This window comes from Salmo salar, chromosome 10 (genome assembly GCF_965601325.2).
Source record: "Salmo salar chromosome 10, fSalSal1, whole genome shotgun sequence".
Classification (NCBI taxonomy): Eukaryota; Metazoa; Chordata; class Actinopteri; order Salmoniformes; family Salmonidae; genus Salmo; species Salmo salar.
Window position 1 is genome coordinate 58,234,118 of NC_138300.1, and position 23,131 is coordinate 58,257,248.

The following is a 23,131-nucleotide window of genomic DNA, read 5'->3' on the forward strand; positions in this document are numbered from 1 at the left end:
AGTCCTTCACGAGGGGTATCTGTCGAAAGCACCCCTTGAGGAAAAGACGTTTAGAAACCTCTTGGTACAAAATCCGATCCACGGAGATAGTACGATATCTCGACACATTCCATCAGCCAACCTGATTGACCATTCTTTTCATGATTTCGAGCCAGCTGTCTCTGTGAATAAGCAACTTCCCTCCTCCTTGCAGTCATGTAATACGGTAGTTGAGATGAACTTTTCTTTCCCTTTGGACACTTCCGCAAGCACTGCGGCCGTCCCAGCAAGAAAAACATTGATGCGCAGAGTATACTCTGCTTCCGATGATACACCTTCCACTTTGTTGGGGACTGTCACCCCTTACAATGACACTAATGGCGTCAGTCCAGCAACTGACCCGATGACTCCCACTTGTGAAACACTTTGCGATATCACAGACCGATATCCTCATCTCAGTTCGCAGGTAATGAAGAGGTTGCCACACGCGGACGCGGTGGTGACTGACATGCCTCGACAGCCACTGAGCGTTTTGAAGCACAAACACCAGGAGATTTGGTTGAAAGGTTACAGCCACTCTCATAAAAACGCGGCCGCTGACAACTCGTACATAGGGCTCGACCTTTTCATTTGCGCATCGGACACCAACACCACCCGCTGGTGGGGGGGTCCCGAGGCACAAAGGGGGGGAATAGTAGCCCAGACCCATGATGAGCCTCATCGAGGCCGGTGGGGGGGTCAAGACTACGGACAACACCGTACGAGGCCGCCAGAGCATAAATCAAATCTAGTTGTAAACTCTCCTATGAGAACAGTGAGGAGCAGACAGGCCCCTAGACGGGGATTATCTTAGAAGACATCTAAGATAGTACTGAGGTGTACCACACTGGTCGTAAAGGAAGTCCAGTGGACTTGTCCACCTCCAAAACTAATGGCATCAATAATCATTCCTTGCCATGTGTAGGTTCAACTACAATACAACTAGTAATATGCTCCAATCATGTGTTCCGGTAGATAATATTTCAGAATAAATCGGTAGGACAACTGGACCCCTTGAATACCAGTACCAATAGCGCAGTCAGTCCAGCAACACTCAGTAAGAGGATTAGTAACCTCACAAGTTAAATTGCTATTGATAATAGCGACATAGGAGTCACTCAGAGTGCAACACGTGGAGGGGAATCTCCAGTGCACTCTTCCAATGGTTAACACACATGTCACTAATAAATAGGACCCTCCATTCAGGAGTAAAATTATTAGAAGTCATGAACCATGATCACACCACGTATGACTGGTCCAATACTTAAAGAGTACTTCCGTCGTGAGGTTAGCTCCTCCGTGGATAACATAGCTATGAAATAGACTTCATACCTATCGCCACTACAATAGTGGAAGACAGTGACTTGTAGAAAACTACTACAGACTCCCTTGACACCAATTCTGACTGACCTCCAGGCATTGACCTGAAAATTACCTGACTACGTCAGACTCATTCTGAACAAGTTGTAATCTGCCCGGATACTTGGTTTTCTTCCCTTGACATGCGCGCTTGTGTAAGCATAAACGCACATGCACAACGGAACATCCAATTAGGATTTATGCTAGGACCACTTAAGGGCCCAAGCAATATACCAGCCTTAGTAAAGTTGAACATTTACTTCTAGGCCTTTGACTCTACAGCACTCACCAGTTTTCTTCCCAGAAGTCCGTAGGTCATACCTGTAGACTGCCCAAAACTAGTGCATTACAGCTGTAGACTTATCATATAGTTATCAACTTAGGATAGCACCTAAGCAACACACCAAGTAGGAAAACCCTAGATATGGCATTAGTGACAATGCCATGATAATCATTTTGCCAGAACATTGGACGTATATAGAATACAGTCCAATTAGATGATTTTTTTGTGTGAACTATATTTTGTATATTTTTGTTTTGTTTATGCTTTCATTCCTTTTCGGTTCAGTTCCTTTGACACTTAGGAAGTGATAGAGCCATAAACAAAGTCCCCATACAACCATCACTTAGTGCCACAACGCCGCTCATTGGGGAATGAATGTAATTATATATATTTCATGAGTGTGTGTGCGTTGTTAACATCTGCCTAAGTTACTGCCCAGATCTTCCAGTCTGGACGACGGGTCCGGAACGGCGACCCCAAATCCGGACACCCACAGCCTATCCTTGTGGCGGCATGCCCGCTGTCAGAGAGACTACCAAGGTAAACCACCAGAGGGGGGGACCGCAACGGCGATCACCAACCAGGACATCCCCTGGCCCTTCCTGGGGTACTTTACAGCTTCCAGGGAACCTACCAAGGTACACCAATTGAGGAGACCGCAACGGCGATCACCAACCGGACATCAACTGCCCATCCTTGTGGTGGACGGCTCCGCTTTCAGAGAGCCTACCAAGTTCAACCACCAGAGAGGACTGCAACGATGATCTACCAATGGGACATCACGTGGTCATGATTTTATGTTGATTTGTAACTTGCAGGATAAACAAGATCCAAACCACCAGGGGGGGGTATGTCATGACGTTGGCCTCTTTTGGTACAGGGAGGACAGTTGACCCCTCCCTTTTGCACACAATCCACCCTGTGTGTAAAGGGTAGTAAAAACTCTAAAATTCCAGGAGAGCCTCTGGCCACATGGCCCATAGAGAGACACAGGAAATTCTTCCAACTCATAGAATTGGAAAGCCAAGCGACATTTTGTGTTCTGGAGAAGGTATGGAAGATTGGTGAAGAATCCAGCTACGAACTGATCCGCTTGGTACCATTTTGTGATACTCAGAAGAGACAATATAGCCATATTACCATAAAACTGTTTATATAATAGACTCAGTTTAAGACTTACATCATATGGGTGTATGGAATGTATTAATAAGGATAAAGCTTTTGTAAGACATTGAGATGCTATGTACTGATGTAATGTGATAGAATTGTATTTCTGTGACCAAATCTAACTCAGTCATAGGCACGCCCCCAGGGACCCATACAGGACCAGGCGTCATTTGACAAGCTGTTCTATGGGCACTATAAAACACCCCCGGATTTACATTTCCTCAGACCAGGCCTACACTCCGTTGGCTAATAGGTTTTACCTTCCAATTCCTCTACTGAAAGTGAACCATACCACGTGGTTAACTTTTAGACTATCGATACTGACAGAATAAGAACAAGTCTTTGATATTCATTATTAGTCTGCAGCTAAGTAAATTATATCATTGAACGCGAAGACCAACGAACCAACCATTCGATGACGACATTAATGAATGTCGCTCTGAAAGAGCCATTCTAACCGAGAGAGAGAGAGAACGCGGACAAAACTCCCCAACAGAACTACTCTCCAACAAGAATCAGAACGACACACTGAGCGTAAATATATATTGATTGCAATTGTTCCCGAATGAGTGAGCCTTCAATTGTCAATTGTTAATATTAATCAACCCTGTGTAACTTCTCAGCCGACCTTTTATGATCCATTGTTCAACAGGCCGACCTGCCTGTTTAGCCAGTAGGGCACATTCCGATACCAATCCTTTGTGACGATAATGACTGTTTGTATGTTTTTCTGTTAATTACTTAGTGTAGTAAATAAATGATTTTAAGACAATTGATGTATGGATGATTTTAGTAAAGACTGGGTTCGTGCAGATACAACAATTTACGACGTTTGGTATGAGACTGGACTAGAGGTAAATACACCAATTAAACTAGAAGATAATCTGCCTATACTATAATAGAATATAATATTATAGTACAGGAAAGTTATATTAGGAAAATTATAGCTTTGTAATCTGAATATTCTCCTTGGTGCCCCGATCTCCTAGTTAATTACAATTAAACGATTAATCAGTTTAATCGCGTGATAATAATTACAGGGAGCTAATTGATAAACATATCTTCCGTTTAATGGTACCCCCAAAGACACGACAAGATGTACACACCCACATCAGGCTAGTTGTACACACCCCCATCAGGCTAGATGTACACACCCCCATCAGGCTAGATGTACACACCCCCATCAGGCTAGTTGTACACACCCCCATTAGGCTAGTTGTACACACCCCCATCAGGCTAGATGTACACACCCCCATCAGGCTAGTTGTACACACCCCCATCAAGCTAGTTGTACACACCCCCATCAGGCTAGATGTAGACACCCCCATCAGGCTAGTTATACACACCCCCATCAGGCTAGTTGTACACACCCCCATCAGGCTAGATGTACACACCCCCATCAGGCTAGATGTACACACCCCCATCAGGCTAGTTGTACACACCCCCATCAGGCTAGTTGTACACACCCCCATCAGGCTAGTTGTACACCCCCCCATCAGGCTAGATGTACACACCCCCATCAGGCTAGTTGTACACACCCCCATCAGGCTAGTTGTACACACCAGGCTAGTTGTACACACCCCCATCAGGCTAGACGCCGAACACCGCCCGAACAAGGAGAGGGACCGACTTCGGCGGAAGTCGTGACAGTAGGTTCATTTTGGCAATCATCCCCTTCACACCAAAATGGCCAGCATGCATTTCATTCAGCATGGCCTCCTTCTCCTCCTTAGTGAAAATCACCCTCCTGTGTGGCTGGCCATCCTTTCCCCGTAGGTACATGTGATTGCCTAACAAGTTGAAAGAGAAGAGTTGTCATGCCATTGAAGTGCAAGCTACATACAAACAGAAAGCTAAAATAACAGTTCAATAACAGTTCAAATCTAATTTTATTTCTCACATGCACTGAATACAACAGGTGTAGGTAGACCTTACCGTGAAATGCTTACTTACAAACCTTTACACCAACAATACCGTTCAAGAAAGAGGTACGAAAGTATTTACTAAATAAAGTAAAAAATAAAACAAAAAAGGCCATCCCAGAGCTGCAACATGAATCAACCTTCATTTTTTAAAATCAAAATTAGAGAGACTTTTTCGTCCAACAGTATTTGCACACATTGTGTTTTGATTTGAATATGTTACAGTCACTCAGTAATGGAAATATAACCTTCACACACTGAACCCAGCCCCCTTATCTCTTCACACGCTGAACCCACCCTCCTTATCTAACTCTTTGTTGTTGTTTTTGTCGAAACTGCTTTCTTTGCTTTATTTTGGCCAGGTCGCAGTTATAAATGAGAACTTGTTCTCAACTGGCCTACCTGGTTAAATAAAGGTGAAATAAATAAATATAAAAATAAATAAATCAGAAACTAGCTTAACAGATTGGTTGTTTGTTACGTTTAGAAATGTAAATATGCTACAGCTGGGCAGTGTCAACTCAGCTGTGAGTAAGATGAAGGAGAGAGTATGTCACTCCCTGATCTGTTCCACCTGTCCTCATTATTGTCTCCACCTCCTCCAGGTGTTGCTTGTTTTCCCCAGTGTATTTATCCCTGTATTTCCTGTCTCTCTGTGCCAGTTTGTCTTGTCTGTTTAGTCAAGTCAACCAGCGGGTTTTTGCCATACTCCTTTTTCAAGTCCTCACGGGTTTTGACCCTTGCTTGTTTCTGGACTCTGTACCTGCCTGCCTGACCATTCTGCCTGCTTTGACCACGAGCATGTCTGCCACTCTGTACCTCCTGGACTCTGAAACAGAATTAGTTTGTCGAGATCGGAGAGGAAGAATTTGACTTGCCTGCACAGAGCCCTGACCTCAACCCCATTGAACACCTTTGGGATTAATTGGAACGCCAGGTCTAATCGCCCAACATCAGTGCCCGACCTCACTAATGCTCGTGGCTGAATTGAAGCAAGTCCCCCTGCAACAATGTTCCAACATCTAGTGGAAAGCCTTCCCAGAAGAGTGAAGGCTGTTATAGCAGCAAAGGGGGGTCCAACTCCATATTAATGCCCTTGATTTTGGAATGAGATGTTCGAACAGCAGGTGTCCAGATACTGTTGGTCATGTGATGTATGTCACAACAGGTGTAAGTATGTGTCATGACACCATCATGACAGCGTTATGACCATATTATGACAGATTCAATCAAAATGTGCAGGGGTACAGGTTAGTCAAGGTAATTTGTACATGTAGGGGTGAAGTAACTATGCATAGATAATAAACAGTGAGTAGTAGCAGTGTTAAAACAAATGGGGGGGTCAGTGTAAATAGTCCAGGTGGCCATTTGATTAATTATTCAGCAGCTTTATGGCTTGGGGGGGGGGGGGGGGGGGGGGGGTAGAGGTAGAAGCTGTTAAGAAGCCTTTTGGACCTAGACTTGGCACTCCAGTACCGCTTGCCGTGTGGTAGCAGAAAGAACAGTCTATGACTTGGGTGACTGGAGTCTTTGAGAATTTTTTAGGGCCTTCCTCTGACACCACCTAGAATATAGGTCCTGTATAGCAGTAAGCTTGGCACCAGTGATTTACTGGGCTGTACGCACTACCCTCTGTAGTGCATGATGGTCGGATTCCGAGCAGTTGCCATACCAGGTGGTGATGCAACCGGTCAGGATGCTCTCGCTGGTACAGCTGTATAACTTTTTGGGGCTCTGGGGACCCTTTCAGTCTCCTGAGGGGGGAAAAGGTGTTGTCGTGCCCTCTCGACTGTCTTGGTGTGTTTGGACCATGATAGTTTGTTGGTGATGTGGACACCATGTCATAATGTGTTATGACTCTGGGTGTCAAGTAAAGTGTTACCAACATGTTTTTGGAAATGTTTGCTAATTTATTGAAAATGAAACACAGAAATATCAAATGTATATGTATTAACACCCCTGAGTCAATACATGTTAGAAACACCTTTGGCAGCGATTAAAGCTGAGTCTTTCCGGGTAAATCTCTAAGAGCTTCGCACACCTAGATTGTACAATATTTGCACATTATTCTTTACAACATTCTTCAAGCTCTGTCAAATTGTTCGTTGATCATTGCTAGACAGCCATTTTCAGGTCTTGAACTTGTCATCTTTTCTTCTCGAATCCGGAGGTGTAAAGGCTGTCGTAGAGAGGGGACCAAAGCGCAGCGTGTTGAGTGCTCATGATGAATATTTATTTTAACTCAGAACACTAAAGAAAAAATAACAAAGAGAACGAAAGCGCACACTTCTGTCATGTACAGAAAACTAAACAGAAGACAACTACCCACAAACACAGGTGGGGAAAAAAAACCCTACTTAAGTATAATCTCCAATTAGAGACAACGAGGACCAGCTGCCTCTAATTGGAGATCATCCCAAAAAACAACAACATATAAATAGAAAACTAGAACCTAAACATAGAACAAAACATAGAAAAACACAAAACACCCCCTGTCACGCCCTGACCTACTCTACCATAGAAAATAACATCTTACTATGGTCAGGACGTGACAGGAGGATATAAAACATTTTAGAGGTAAGATGGATATCGATTTTTGAGACCTGACATGTAGTATTTTAGTATACATCTTTTCATATTAATGTGAAATTGCTGTTCTTTTTAGAAGATTTCTGATCATGTGACATGTTAACGGAGCACTGAGCGTACAGCAAGCGTTGTCTTTTTCAAAGCCTTTTACACGTTACCCTGTTCTACCCTATTCTACCCTATTGTACCCTATTGTACCCTATTGTATTTTAGTCAATGCCACACCAACATTGCTCATCCTAATATTTCTTAATTCTGTTATTTTACTTATTAGATCTGTGTGTATTGTTGTGAATTGTTAGATATTACTGCACTGTTGGAGCTAGAAACACAAGCATTTCACTACACCCGCAATAACATCTGCTAAATATGTCACACCCTGATCTGTTTCACCTGTCCTTGTGATTGTCTCCACCCCCCCCCCCCAGGTGTTGCCCATCTTCACCATTATCCCCTGTATATTTATACCTGTGTTCTCTGTTTGTTTGTCTGCGAGTTCGTCTTGTTTGTCAAGTCAACCAGCGCGTTTTTGTGTCTCAGCTCCTGCTTTTCCCCCAGTCTCTCTTTTTCACGCCCTCCTGGTTTTGACCCTTGCCCTGCCTGACCACTCTGTCTGACCCTGAGCCTGCCTGCCGACCTGTAACTTTTCCCCACCTCTGGATTGTTTGACCTCTGCCTGTCTGCCGTCCGGTACCGTTGCCCCACCTCTGGTTTACTGACCCCCTGCCTGCCTTGACCTGTCTATTGCCTGCCCCTGTTGTAATATTAAACCATTGTCAATTTGATGTGACTGGATCTGGGTCTTACCTTGATTCCTGATAAAATATGTGACCAATAAAATGTCATTTTATACTGGTCACCAATGGACACCCAGTCAACAAAGTGTTTCTAAATAACCACACACCTCTATTATGACACGGAGGGTAGCGGCATGGCGGTATGGAGGGTAGGGGCATGGCGGTACGGAGGGTAGGGGCATGGCGGTACGGAGGGTAGGGGCATGGCGGTACGGAGGGTAGGGGCATGGCATGGCGGTACGGAGGGTAGGGGCATGGCGGTACGGAGGGTAGGGGCATGGCGGTACGGAGGGTAGGGGAATGGTGGTACGGAGGGTAAGACAAAGGAGGTACAGGTCAACAACTCCTTTAATTACATCAAGTGAAGAGGACTCACCATTCTGCCTGTGAGGAGGCATGTTTCTGTCCGTTAGCCTCCACCCTCTCCTCCTCCTCTTCTTTACACTCAGGCATGTGGTCCAAGAGGTGTGAGATGACCCACAGCGCCTCCTGAAGGTTAAGGCCGCGCCGTACACACGTGGTCTGGCTGCACAGCAGGCCGCTCCTGGGCTGGGACATGGTGTCTAAGCAGGCGGCACAGAAGGTGTGTCTGCAGTAGAGCACCCAGGTGATCCGGTCCTGACGGGAGTAGGGTTGATAACATACTCCCTGTCCTCACACAGAACCATGGACTGGGTCTTGAAGGGATACCTGGACTGGAAGAGCCTGGGTGGAGCAGCAATACTGGAGTACTTGGCTGTCAAGCTTACCGGGCTGGAGGAGTGTAGGCCGCGCAGGGCTATCTTGAGGTTAGTATGGTAGATGCAGCAAAGAGGGAGCAGCAGGCCTGGGGGGGCTACCTGAACATGAGGAAGCCTGGTGTGGAGGGGCCTGGGTGGGTTGCAGAGACTGGGGTACTGGGCTGGAGTAGCAGGGCTAGGGATACTGGGTAGCAGGGGATACTGGGTAGCAGGGCTGGGTATACTGGGTAGCATGGGATACTGGGTAGCAGGGCTGGGGATAGTAGGTAGCAGGGGATACTGGGTAGCAGGGCTGGGGATAGTAGGTAGCAGGGGATACTGGGTAGCAGGGCTGGGGATAGTAGGTAGCAGGGGATACTGGGTAGCAGGGCTGGGTATACTGGGTAGCATGGGATACTGGGTAGCAGGGCTGGGGATACTGGGTAGCATGGGATACTGGGTAGCAGGGCTGGGGATAGTAGGTAGCAGGGGATACTGGGTAGCAGGGCTGGGGATAGTAGGTAGCAGGGGATACTGGGTAGAAGGGCTGGGGATAGTAGGTAGCAGGGGATACTGGGTAGAAGGGCTGGGTATACTGGGTAGCATGGGATACTGGGTAGCAGGGCTGGGGATAGTAGGTAGCATGGGATACTGGGTAGAAGGGCTGGGGATAGTAGGTAGCAGGGGATACTGGGTAGGAGGGCTGGGTATACTGGGTAGCATGGGATACTGGGTAGCAGGGCTGGGGATAGTAGGTAGCAGGGGATACTGGGTAGCAGGGCTGGGGATAGTAGGTAGCAGGGGATACTGGGTAGCAGGGCTGGGGATAGTAGGTAGCAGGGGATACTGGGTAGCAGGGCTGGGTATACTGGGTAGCATGGGATACTGGGTAGCAGGGCTGGGGATACTGGGTAGCATGGGATACTGGGTAGCAGGGCTGGGGATAGTAGGTAGCAGGGGATACTGGGTAGCAGGGCTGGGGATAGTAGGTAGCAGGGGATACTGGGTAGCAGGGCTGGGGATAGTAGGTAGCAGGGGATACTGGGTAGCAGGGCTGGGGATAGTAGGTAGCAGGGGATACTGGGTAGGAGGGCTGGGTATACTGGGTAGCATGGGATACTGGGTAGCAGGGCTGGGGATAGTAGGTAGCATGGGATACTGGGTAGCAGGGCTGGGGATAGTAAGTAGCAGGGGATACTGGGTAGGAGGGCTGGGTATACTGGGTAGCATGGGATACTGGGTAGCAGGGCTGGGGATAGTAGGTAGCATGGGATACTGGGTAGCAGGGCTGGGGATAGTAGGTGGCAGGGGATACTGGGTAGGAGGGCTGGGTATACTGGGTAGCAGGGGATACTGGGTAGCAGGGCTGGGTATACTGGGTAGCAGGGCTGGGGATAGTAGGTAGCAGGGGATACTGGGTAGCAGGGCTGGGTATACTGGGTAGCAGGGGATACTGGGTAGCAGGGGATACTGGGTAGCAGGGCTGGGGATAGTAGGTAGCAGGGCTGGGGATAGTAGGTAGCAGGGGATACTGGGTAGCAGGGCTGGGTATAGTAGGTAGCAGGGCTGGGGATAGTAGGTAGCAGGGGATACTGGGTAGCAGGGCTGGGGATAGTAGGTAGCAGGGGATATTGGGTAGCAGGGCTGGGGATAGTAGGTAGCAGGGGATACTGGGTAGCAGGGCTGGGGATAGTAGGTAGCAGGGGATACTGGGTAGCAGGGCTGGGGATAGTAGGTAGCAGGGGATACTGGGTAGCAGGGCTGGGGATAGTAGGTAGCAGGGGATACTGGGTAGCAGGGCTGGGGATAGTAGGTAGCAGGGGATACTGGGTAGCAGGGCTGGACAGAAAGACATGCGGATACTGTATGTTATAGAAACAGAGACAGGCAGATATGCGGATACTGTATGTTATAGAAACAGAGACAGGCAGAAAGTCAGCTCTGCTGCATGCCTGTGTCCTTTTCAGAGCGTATGAATGTTATGGAGCAGTTTGGTGCTGTCTCTCCTCTAAAGGAAGGTTGGCACAGCAGCCTGCCTGCCTGTGTGATGCTTTGCTACTGGGCTCATATCTATCTGACTGGCTGGGAGCTCACACCCTTTGTTTAGGGTGCTTGACAGAGGGCAGGTGGCCGAAGGAAGACGTGTGTTTTTGGGGGGAGGGTGTGTGTGTGTGAGAGAATTATATATTTCATTTTGCTTTGGCAATGTAATAAATCAGAGAGAGAAAAAGAGAGTGGGGTGGTCGCGGTATTTTGCAAGCACTAATATCATGTGTGGGGCTCTACAATATATCTAAAGTCAACAACAGGACCCAGAAAGATAACCGCCATAGACAACACACAGCACGGTTCGGCGCGTATTTAATAAAGTGAATCTATCGATTCTAGCGTTTTGCACAGCCTGATGGAATAAACTACCTTCCGAAATTATGGCAATTTAACGGGATGACATGAGACCAAAAAACAGGTTGATGGTGACTTGCAAAAACTGGGACATACTGCCCCCTACAAACAATAACAGATATGACAGTCAAACATAAAAACTGACAAACAAAAAATCTAGACTTTGTCCACAGATTTCTTAATTTCTACATGTAGGTTAATGATCTGTATAGTTTTAGGAGTAAGCATGAGGCTGATTTACGGCATTACACACATACCCGAGACTGGAAAAAAAAGCGGGCTCGTCCGGGATTTGAACCCGGGACCTCTCGCACCCAAAGCGAGAATCATACCCCTAGACCAACGAGCCACATTGCAATTCAAAAACTAGACAGTATATATACCCTTCATTCTACATCAAGTGGGATTACACATCTCCCAAAAGTAAATGGCATCATAAAAAAATCGTATTTTAAATACCATTTACCCTATGTTACTGCTTGTATAAATGGTTTGCTTCCATTTCATTTAGCTAACGTCGAGATAAAAAAGAAAAATGAGGGCTCGTCCGGGATTTGAACCCGGGACCTCTCGCACCCGAAGCGAGAATCATACCCCTAGACCAACGAGCCACGTGCAGTTGCATGCAACGTTTTATTTTATAAAATAATAACACTGACAAATCCTTCCGCAACTTTATCATATATTTGTCGTTTTAATACGCTAGTTAGACAGCTACCTAGCAAATATTACAACAAATAGCGACTTTGAACTAGCTAGCTAGTTATACACCACATCAGCTGGGTTAATTAACAACTATTAGCTAGTAGCAGTGCTAGTAGCCTCCTGCTATCTCCAGGAGTGAGAAATGTCTTTTGTATTTTAAACTGTTGTCTTTTTGTTCGCTAGGGTCATTTACTTTAAATGTTGTTTGTTTTCCCAGTAGCCTACTTGGTGTGAACTGCTGAATGCTCATTTTTATTTTATTTAACCAGGTAGGCCAGTTGAGAACAAGTTCTCATTTACAACTGCGACCTGGCCAAGATAAAGCATAGCAGTTCGACAACATACAACAACACAGTTACACAAACATACAGTCAATAATACAGTAGAAACAATATAATGTTGTCATGTGTTGCTACCATGTTGTTGTTATATTGTGTTACTACCATGCTGTGTTGTCATGTGTTGCTGCCATGTTGTTGTTATATTGTGTTACTACCATGTTGTTGTCATGTGTTGCTGCCATGTTGTGTTTCTACCATGTTGTTGTCATGTTGTGTTGCTACCATGCTATATTGTTGTCTTTAGGTCTCTCTTTATGTAGTGTTGTGTCGTCTCTCTTGTCGAAATGTGTGTTTTGTCCGATATTTATATGTTATTTCTTAATTTATTTTTAATCCCAGGCCCCCGTCCCCTCAGGAGGTCTTTTGCCTTTTCATAGGCCGTCACTGTAAATAAGGATTTGTTCTAAACTGACGTTAAATAAAGGTGAAATAAAGAAAATAACAACAACATGGTAAACACAACATGGTAGCAGCACAAAACATGGTACAAACATTATTGGACACAGACAACAGCACAAAGGACAAGAAGGTAGAGACAACAATACATCACACAAAGCAGCCACCACTGTCAGTAAGAGTGTCAATGATTGAGTCTTTGAATGAAGAGATTGAAATAAAACTGTCCAGTTTGAGTGTTTGTTGCAGCTCGTTGATTGTTGACACATCAACCAGGACTAAAGGAAAGGTTCACCCCTTTTTTTGAACGTTTTTGTGCATCTCTGAGTGATGTTTTATCGATTCCCTGGGTCATTTGATGTTTACATGTGAATGTAAATTATTGGCGTTCAAGCATGCAGAAATCCGGCCGGTATAACGTAGCACTGTGATAAAAGTCGCTCTCATTAAACTGTAAATTCATAGAAATACGACTTTTAGATCGTGAAAACGTTTGTCATACACCTCCGATTTCAGTACTGGCCAGTGTCATAACTCGGCAGGATGTCTTCTCACATTGATCACATTTTTTTGCGATATTCCTACCTCGAGAAATGTGTGATTTAACAGAAAGTGTAGTACATTTTCCGTATTTGTCTGTCTCTTTAGTCCAGGATGCATTCAATGCATGTTGCCGTTGTCAGAGATATTATAGAAAGGAGATAGGAATCCAATGAATGACGAACGTTTTACACCCCCGCCCAGTAAACTGTTGACCAATCGCGTTCACGTTGTCATGCCGCGTCAAGCGGTCGCTAAGCTAATCGTCACGCAATCCTTTCTCAAAATCAGTGTATATGTCGAGAAATCTGCCTATTTTTCCTCTGGAAAAGATGTGTAATGTTGTTCTTCTTGTTAACGAAATTAGTGTTAATGTTGAGTTTTTGAGAAGCTTGCGCCCAATAGACTCCCATTCACTCCTTGAAGGAGAGTGCCCCCTTGTCCCGAATCGCCCAGAATGCACCGCTCGGCCCATTGACATAACATGGGGAGTGGATTTTTCCTTTAAGGTGCATGGCAATTTGTGATTATTGTTGTTGTTTTGGTAATCAGTGGCTGTATCGGAGGGGGAGTAGTTTCCCTCTCCTAGGCAATCAGGAATTTGTACAGGGAGATGGGCTCTTCTCCTCTGCTAGGCAATTAGTGTTAGTACTTCAGCAGTGTTATTTTAGTGCCTTATTGCAAAAAGGATGCATGTTTTGGAATATTAGTTTTTTCTTACAGGCTTCCTTTTCCACTTTGTCATTTAGGTTAGTATTGTGGAGTAACTACAGTGTCGTTGATCCATCTTAAATTGTCTCTTATCATAGCCATTAAACTCTAGCTTTTTTAAAGTCACAATCGGCCTCATTGTGAAATCCACGAGCGGTTTCCTTCCTCTCCGGCAACTGAGTTAGTGACTGGGTGTATTGATACACCATCCAGAGTGTAATTAATAACTTCACCATGCTCAAACGGATATTCAGTGTCTGCTTTTAATTTTTTTTACCATTCTAATAGGCACAATTAACTGAGAGATGCACATGGTGATTTGTTGTATGGCTACTTGGGGAATATCAACTCAGAAAAGAGTCAGCCCAGTCAAAACTGTTCGCTGCTCTGGCACCCCAATGGTGGAACAAGCTCCCTCACGACGCCAGGACAGCGGAGTCAATCACCACCTTCCGTAGACACCTGAAACCCCACCTCTTTAAGGAATTACCCCCCCCCCCCCCCCTAAAAAAAAAGATATAGATGTACTATTGTAAAGTGGTTGTTCCACTGGATATCTTAAGGTGAATGCACCAATTTGTAAGTAGCTCTGGATAAGAGCGTCTGCTAAATGACGTAAATGTAAATGTAAATGTAAAGATGAGAAATGTTCTGAAGGGTGTTTGTTTATAAATTATATGGTCTACTCAAGAAATTTGACATTGCAGTATTTAGAAGTAGCCTACAAACCTCAATGTCAAAAGTGAACCATCTTTAAACTGCGCTTCAGACCTGGATCGCATTGAGGAAAGTACTTGAATTAGCTTATCGATTTACCACTGTGATGTGTCCAATGAAATGAGAGATGGAACGAATGGTAGCCTATCCTAACTTGTTGTAGGCCTATAGCCTATTTCCTCGAGTATGAAACAATCACAGTGAAAAAAAAAGGTGAGGGATTTATTCTGCAATTATCATAACCAAATAGATTATTTATGTAGTGGTTAAAGTGTTTCCTATTACCCATTTAGGCAAGCTGTACTTTAATAACACTATGCCCTCTAACATTCACTAAATGACCAAAAGTCTGTGGACTTGTTTCAGCTCATATTTACTCAAGAGTTATACAATGTAGCATAGACACATCCTATAGGCCGAGTGTTTTATTTAAATATAATATAGGGTATATAGGCTCCAGAGTGGTGCAGCGGTCTAAGACACTGCATCTCAGTGTAGAGGCGTCACTACAGACCCTGGTTCCATTCCAGGCTGTATCACAGCGGTCTAAAGGCACTGCATCTCAGTGCTGGAGGCGTCACTACAGACCCTGGTTCCATTCCAGGCTGTATCACAGCGGTCTAAAGGCACTGCATCTCAGTGCTAGAGGCGTCACTACAGACCCTGGTTCCATTCCAGGCTGTATCACAGTGGTCTAAAGGCACTGCATCTCAGTGCTAGAGGCGTCACTACAGACCCTGGTTCCATTCCAGGCTGTATCATAGCGGTCTAAGTCAGTGCATCTCAGTGCTAGAGGGGTCACTACAGACCTTGGTTCGATTCCAGGCTGTATCACAGCGGTCTAAGGCACTGCATCTCAGTGTTAGAGACGTCACTACAGACCTTGGTTCGATTCCAGGCTGTATCACAGCGGTCTAAAGGCACTGCATCTCAGTGCTAGGGATATCACTACAGACACCCTGATTTGATTCCAGGCTGTATCACAACCAGCTGTGATTGGGAGTCCCATAGGGCATCGCACAATTGGCCAAACGTCGTCCGGGTTTGGCTGGGGTAGGCCGTCATTGTAAATAAGAATTAGTTCTTAACTGACTTGCCTAGTTAAATAAAAACAATTGTTTTAAGTTATTCATTCCTGTTCACAGTCCAGACCGAACCAAGGTCCCGTACCGAATGGTGTACCGTTACACCCCTAATTACAATATAGACTGAAGCTGATTCCGCTATAATCTCCTTTCCATCACTTTAATCAACTAGCGGTGCACGACTCCAGTATTTTTTGGAGTCGACTTCAGTGATTGGAGTCGACTCTTGCTCGACTCCCCAAGAAAAACGTTGAAACGGATGCGCACAGACATACATACATTTACATTTACGTCATTTAGCAGACGCTCTTATCCAGAGCGACTTACAAATTGGTGCATTCACCTGATGATATCCAGTAGAACAACCACTACAATAGTACATATATATCTTTTTTTTTTGTGGGGGGGGGGGGGGGGGGGGTTAGAAGGATTACTTAATCCTATCCCAGGTATTCCTTAAAGAGGTGGGGTTTCAGGTGTCTCCGGAAGGTGGTGATTGACTCCGCTGTCCTGGCGTCGTGAGGGAGCTTGTTCCACCATTGGGGTGCCAGAGCAGCGAACACTTTTGACTGGGATACACACCATGTCATTGTTGTGGTCCTACTAGGAAGACTACATTTGCGTTCTAGAGGACTGACGTGAACATGAGGCTGCCCATTTGTCTATAAAAGGCCTATATTGTTTGAATATTGAAGGTGATGTGTAGGAACTAGAAGAATGCAGTGATATTTATACATTGTGTAGTTTTGACGGATCACACGGGATGATGCGGCGCACTCTACACTGATAAACCTATTTTTTATCATGTTATAGCCCTGTTCTTTACCATGTTATAGCCCTGTTCTTTACCATGTTATAGCCCTGTTCTTTACCATGTTATAGCCCTGTTCTTTACCATGTTATAGCCATATTCTTTGCCATGTTATAGCTCTATTCTTTGCCATGTTATAGCCCGGTTCAGATGGGTATTACTAGAGACGTTGGTTTAGTAATTATTTTACAAGCATGTGTGTTATTCCAGAGGACGATTCACACAGGATTCGTTTTTCCAAACGGCCCCCCTGTATTTATCGTTATAATTGTTTTCAAATTGAATTGAATCTTATGACGGAAGCTTGGAGGTTTTTATTGTAGGCGTGAATATATCTCAACTTCATATCTAGACGATAATAGGCTACACTGGTAACTCGTGCTTGGCTGCCAAATGTCTCCCTATAATATTTAAATTGATGAAGTGTGATCATAATCATTATTTTAGCGATCCATCCATGGTAGACGTCCTTCCTAATAACAATGCCCGATATCCTGCTGATTTGAGCAGCTGAACCGTATTTGCACTGGACTGTTTATGGATGATAAGAGTGAACTTGCTATTTCCCCCAAAAACTTTTAGCGTGGATGCTGCTTTGCGATCTATTGCCTAGGACAGGGCTCTTCAACCCTGTTCGTGGAGAGCTCCTATCACCAATCTAGCGCATCTGATTAAATAATTAGCGGATTGATAAACTGAATCAGGTCAGTTGCAACTGGGGTTGGAGCAGAAACCTACAGGAAGGTTGGTAGCTCTCCAGGGACAGGGTTGGAGAGCCCTGACCTAGGACGTGAACAGCCAGCCAGGGTTTCATTAAATAAACTATAGGCAATACTTCTTATTGCACATTTAGGCCTAATTAAACTGATGCATTTGGCAATGTTAAACTTCAATTCACTGTCACTATGAAGAATAGCTAGGCCATACTCATTGATAGTTTAATATATAGCCTACTTTAATATACTTCTGGTGAATTTACGAGGCATTGCTAGATTACCAAACTATAGACTATGCGCACGGTTCTGACCGTCTCTCTGCCTGCCCCGATCCTCCTCTCTCCCTCGCCTGCTCCCCGTTCTCTTGGCTATGAAAAACGCTAGTGTGTGTTTGGTCTTCGGTCTGTTGCGTGTAGAATAGCTCCGCATCCTCATTGATAGCCCCTACTTTAGTGAACTTGCGCGCCCCAAAACATAACAAGCGACGACATTGCGAAAGACGACATTGCGAAAGACAGCATTGCTATAGACTACATCTTTTGATTACCGATGCGCTGTTTTGACCGTCTGCCTGGTGGCGGACATGCCTGCCCCTCCCATCTCTCTTTCTCTCCCTCGCTAGCTCGATCTTTCTTTGCTGGGAAAGATGTGTTCTTGAAGTAGACTATGGAAAAGAAAAGAGGTTCCTCCATTGCAAAAATACAGTCGACTCCCCACCACTATAATCAAAAATACTCCGACACCCCCAGGAGCAGCTGGGGGGAGAGACCCGGAGAGAGCAGCAGGTTAGTGGAGAAGAGAGGAGGGAGGGAGGGAGGGAGGAGAAGGAGTGAGTGACAGGGAGAGGGAACAACTCTGACACCCCCAGGAGCAGCTGGGGGGAGAGACCCGGAGAGAGCAGCAGGTTAGTGGCACTGACCTCAACCTGCTGCCCAGGAGAGGAGGAGGGAGAGAGAGAGGAAGGGAAAGAGAGTGCCAGCTGCATGGTAGGTAGGAACCAGGAGAGGAGGGAGAAGGGAACCTGTCCGAGGGGGAGGGAGGGAGGGAGGGAGGGAGGGAGAAGGGAACTTTTCCAGGAGAGGAGGGAGACGGAACCCTGTGCGCATTGGCAGACCTGAGACTGACCGTTTTCTTGGCAATGTCCATTGGAATAGACAGTCAGTGCCAGCCAGGTGCAGGTCTCTAGATGGTGCGATTGGCAGAGTTGATGTTATAGTCAGGAATAGACAGTGAGGTGAGACAGTGGTGTGACATGCACTGTTGTTGTAAGCCAAAGAGACTTGATTGGTGTGATTTAAAACAACATGGTAATTCACTCTGCTCCCCATGGAGGTGCTAACAGAGGAAGGAGGGGCAGCAGCGGTAATGACCTGTCCAAGCTGACCAGGGCCCCTGCAGGTCGGTAATGACCTGTCCAAGCTGACCAGGGCCCTACAGGTCGGTAATGACCTGTCCAAGCTGACCAGGGCCCTCCAGGTTGGTAATGACCTGTCCAAGCTGACCAGGGCCCTACAGGTCGGTAATGACCTGTCCAAGCTGACCAGAGCCCCTGCAGGTCGGTAATGACCTGTCCAAGCTGACCAGGGCCCTACAGATCGGTAAAGACCTGTCCAAGCTGACCAGCAGGTTGGTAACGGCCTGTCCAAGCTGACCAGGGCCCTGCAGGTCGGTAATGACCTGTCCAAGCTGACCAGGGCCCCTGCAGGTCAGTAATGACCTGTCCAAGCTGACCAGGGCCCCTGCAGGTCGATAATGACCTGTCCAAGCTGAGCAGGGCCCTGCAGGTCGGTAATGACCTGTCCAAGCTGACCAGGGCCCCTGCAGGTTGGTAATGACCTGTCCAAGCTGACCAGGCCCCTGCAGGTCGGTAATGACCTGTCCAAGCTGACCAGGGCCCTACAGGTTGGTAATGACCTGTCCAAGCTGACCAGGGCCCTGCAGGTTGGTAATGACCTGTCCAAGCTGACCAGGGCCCTAGAGGTTGGTAATGACCTGTCCAAGCTGACCAGGGCCCTGCAGGTCGGTAATGACCTGTCCAAGCTGACCAGGGCCCCTGCAGGTTGATAATGACCTGTCTAAGCTGACCAGGACCCCTGCAGGTTGGTAATGACCTGTCCAAGCTGACCAGGCCCCTGCAGGTCGGTAATGACTTGTGCAAGCTGACTAGGGACCTACAGGTTGGTAATGACCAGTCCAAGCTGACCAGGGACCTACAGGTTGGTAATGACCAGTCCAAGCTGACCAGGGCCCTGCACGTCGGTAATGACCTGTCCAAGCTGACCAGGCCCCTGCAGGTCGGTAATGACCTGTCCAAGCTGACCAGGGACCTACAGGTTGGTAATGACCAGTCCAAGCTGACCAGGGACCTACAGGTTGGTAATGACCAGTCCAAGCTCACCAGGGCCCTGCAGGTTGGTAATGACCTGTCCAAGCTAACCAGGGACCTGCAGGTCGGTAATGACCTGTCCAAGCTGACCAGGGCCCCTGCAGGTCAGTAATGACCTGTCCAAGCTGACCAGGGCCCCTGCAGGTCGATAATGACCTGTCCAAGCTGACCAGGGCCCCTGCAGGTTGATAATGACCTGTCCAAGCTGACCAGGACCCCTGCAGGTTGGTAATGACCTGTCCAAGCTGACCAGGCCCCTGCAGGTCGGTAATGACTTGTGCAAGCTGACTAGGGACCTACAGGTTGGTAATGACCAGTCCAAGCTGACCAGGGACCTACAGGTTGGTAATGACCAGTCCAAGCTGACCAGGGCCCTGCACGTCGGTAATGACCTGTCCAAGCTGACCAGGCCCCTGCAGGTCGGTAATGACCTGTCCAAGCTGACCAGGGACCTACAGGTTGGTAATGACCAGTCCAAGCTGACCAGGGACCTACAGGTTGGTAATGACCAGTCCAAGCTCACCAGGGCCCTGCAGGTTGGTAATGACCTGTCCAAGCTGACCAGGGACCTGCAGGTCGGTAATGACCTGTCCAAGCTGACCAGGGCCCCTGCAGGTCAGTAATGACCTGTCCAAGCTGACCAGGGCCCCTGCAGGTCGATAATGACCTGTCCAAGCTGACCAGGGCCCTACAGATCGGTAAAGACCTGTCCAAGCTGACCAGCAGGTTGGTAACGGCCTGTCCAAGCTGACCAGGGCCCTGCAGGTTGGTAATGACCTGTCCAAGCTGACCAGGGCCCCTGCAGGTCAGTAATGACCTGTCCAAGCTGACCAGGGCCCCTGCAGGTCGATAATGACCTGTCCAAGCTGACCAGGGCCCCTGCAGGTTGGTAATGACCTGTCCAAGCTGACCAGGCCCCTGCAGGTCGGTAATGACCTGTCCAAGCTGACCAGGGCCCTACAGGTTGGTAATGACCTGTCCAAGCTGACCAGGGCCCTGCAGGTTGGTAATGACCTGTCCAAGCTGACCAGGGCCCTAGAGTTTGGTAATGACCTGTCCAAGCTGACCAGGGCCCTGCAGGTCGGTAATGACCTGTCCAAGCTGACCAGGGCCCTATAGGTCGGTAATGACCTGTCCAAGCTGACCAGGGACCTACAGGTCGGTAATGACCAGTCCAAGCTGACCAGGGACCTACAGGTCGGTAATGACCAGTCCAAGCTGACCAGGGCCCTGCAGGTCGGTAATGACCTGTCCAAGCTGACCAGGGCCCCTGCAGGTTGATAATGACCTGTCCAAGCTGACCAGGACCCCTGCAGGTTGGTAATGACCTGTCCAAGCTGACCAGGCCCCTGCAGGTCGGTAATGACTTGTGCAAGCTGACCAGGGACCTACAGGTTGGTAATGACCAGTCCAAGCTGACCAGGGACCTACAGGTTGGTAATGACCAGTCCAAGCTGACCAGGGCCCTGCACGTCGGTAATGACCTGTCCAAGCTGACCAGGCCCCTGCAGGTCTGTAATGACCTGTCCAAGCTGACCAGGGACCTACAGGTTGGTAATGACCAGTCCAAGCTGACCAGGGACCTGCAGGTCGGTAATGACCTGTCCAAGCTGACCAGGGCCCCTGCAGGTCAGTAATGACCTGTCCAAGCTGACCAGGGCCCCTGCAGGTCGATAATGACCTGTCCAAGCTGAGCAGGGCCCTGCAGGTCGGTAATGACCTGTCCAAGCTGACCAGGGCCCCTGCAGGTCAGTAATGACCTGTCCAAGCTGACCAGGCCCCTGCAGGTCGGTAATGACCTGTCCAAGCTGACCAGGGCCCTACAGGTTGGTAATGACCTGTCCAAGCTGACCAGGGCCCTGCAGGTTGGTAATGACCTGTCCAAGCTGACCAGGGCCCTAGAGGTTGGTAATGACCTGTCCAAGCTGACCAGGGCCCTGCAGGTCGGTAATGACCTGTCCAAGCTGACCAGGGCCCTATAGGTCGGTAATGACCTGTCCAAGCTGACCAGGGCCCTACAGGTCGGTAATGACCTGTCCAAGCTGACCAGGGACCTACAGGTCGGTAATGACCAGTCCAAGCTGACCAGGGCCCTGCAGGTCGGTAATGACCTGTCCAAGCTGACCAGGGCCCCTGCAGGTCGATAATGACCTGTCCAAGCTGACCAGGACCCCTGCAGGTTGGTAATGACCTGTCCAAGCTGACCAGGCCCCTGCAGGTCGGTAATGACTTGTGCAAGCTGACCAGGGACCTACAGGTTGGTAATGACCAGTCCAAGCTGACCAGGGACCTACAGGTTGGTAATGACCAGTCCAAGCTGACCAGGGCCCTGCAGGTCGGTAATGACCTGTCCAAGCTGACCAGGCCCCTGCAAATCGGTAATGACCTGTCCAAGCTGACCAGGGACCTACAGGTTGGTAATGACCAGTCCAAGCTGACCAGGGACCTACAGGTTGGTAATGACCAGTCCAAGCTCACCAGGGCCCTGCAGGTTGGTAATGACCTGTCCAAGCTGACCAGGGACCTGCAGGTCGGAAATGACCAGTCCAAGCTGACCAGGGCCTCTGCAGGTTGGTAATGACCTGTCCAAGCTGACCAGAGCCCCTGCAGGTCGATAATGACCAGTCCAAGCAGACCAGCGCCCCTGCAGGTTGGTAAGGACCTGTCCAAGCTGACCAGGGCCCTGCAGGTCGGAAATGACCAGTCCAAGCTGACCAGGGCCTCTGCAGGTTGGTAATGACCTGTCCAAGCTGACCAGGGCCCTACAGGTTGGTAATGACCTGTCCAAGCTGACCAGGGCCTCTGCAGGTCGGTAATGACCTGTCTAAGCTGACCAGGGCCCTGCAGGTCATACGGTCAACAAGTCATCCGGTCTCTAGAGGAGTGTCTTGGAGCCCAGGGGAGGTGTGATACAGGACTCCAGCTCCTCAGACAGGACCTAGAGAAGACTACCACCACCTGAAGACTGAACTGGCCAGACTCAAAGACCAATAAGGGGACTGACTGACTGGCTATCTGACTAACTGGCTGTTTGACTGATTGTCTAGCTGTCTGACTGATTGTGACTGTCTGACTGATTTCACTGGCTGGCTGACTGATTAGCTAGCTGGCTGACTGACTGCCCCTCTATCTGTATCTGACTTTTGGACTTTATTTAGACAGTTGAAAAGTATCACTTGAATTTGGAATTGAGTCCATTTAAAAACAACATGTTAGCTGTCCTTGAACAGTTGTGTTGAACAAAATCATTTTTTCTTGTAAATCTGCTGCATCCATCTGTGTGACTGTTTTGTTAGTTTGATGAATGAACAGCATCTACTATCATCATCATCATCATAGCGAAGCATGTCTTCTCCTCAGACTGGACACTGTGAGCAGACATAGGAGAACTGACCAAGAGAGAGTATATCGAGGAGGGGAAGAGTCCCTCTGTAACTGAGGTGAAAAGGGTAAGAGACATGGACCA

The 23,131-nt window shown here is 47.7% G+C and overlaps 2 non-coding genes across 2 annotated transcripts; both read right to left on the reverse strand.

The window, feature by feature from the left end:
- Positions 1 to 11,534: 11,534 nt before the first annotated feature.
- Positions 11,535 to 11,606, reverse strand: trnap-ugg (transfer RNA proline (anticodon UGG)). Its single transcript has one exon. It is a non-coding gene; the product is annotated as a tRNA-Pro (tRNA).
- Positions 11,607 to 11,796: 190 nt separating this feature from the next.
- trnap-cgg (transfer RNA proline (anticodon CGG)) lies at positions 11,797 to 11,868 on the reverse strand. Its single transcript has one exon. It is a non-coding gene; the product is annotated as a tRNA-Pro (tRNA).
- Positions 11,869 to 23,131: the final 11,263 nt, after the last annotated feature.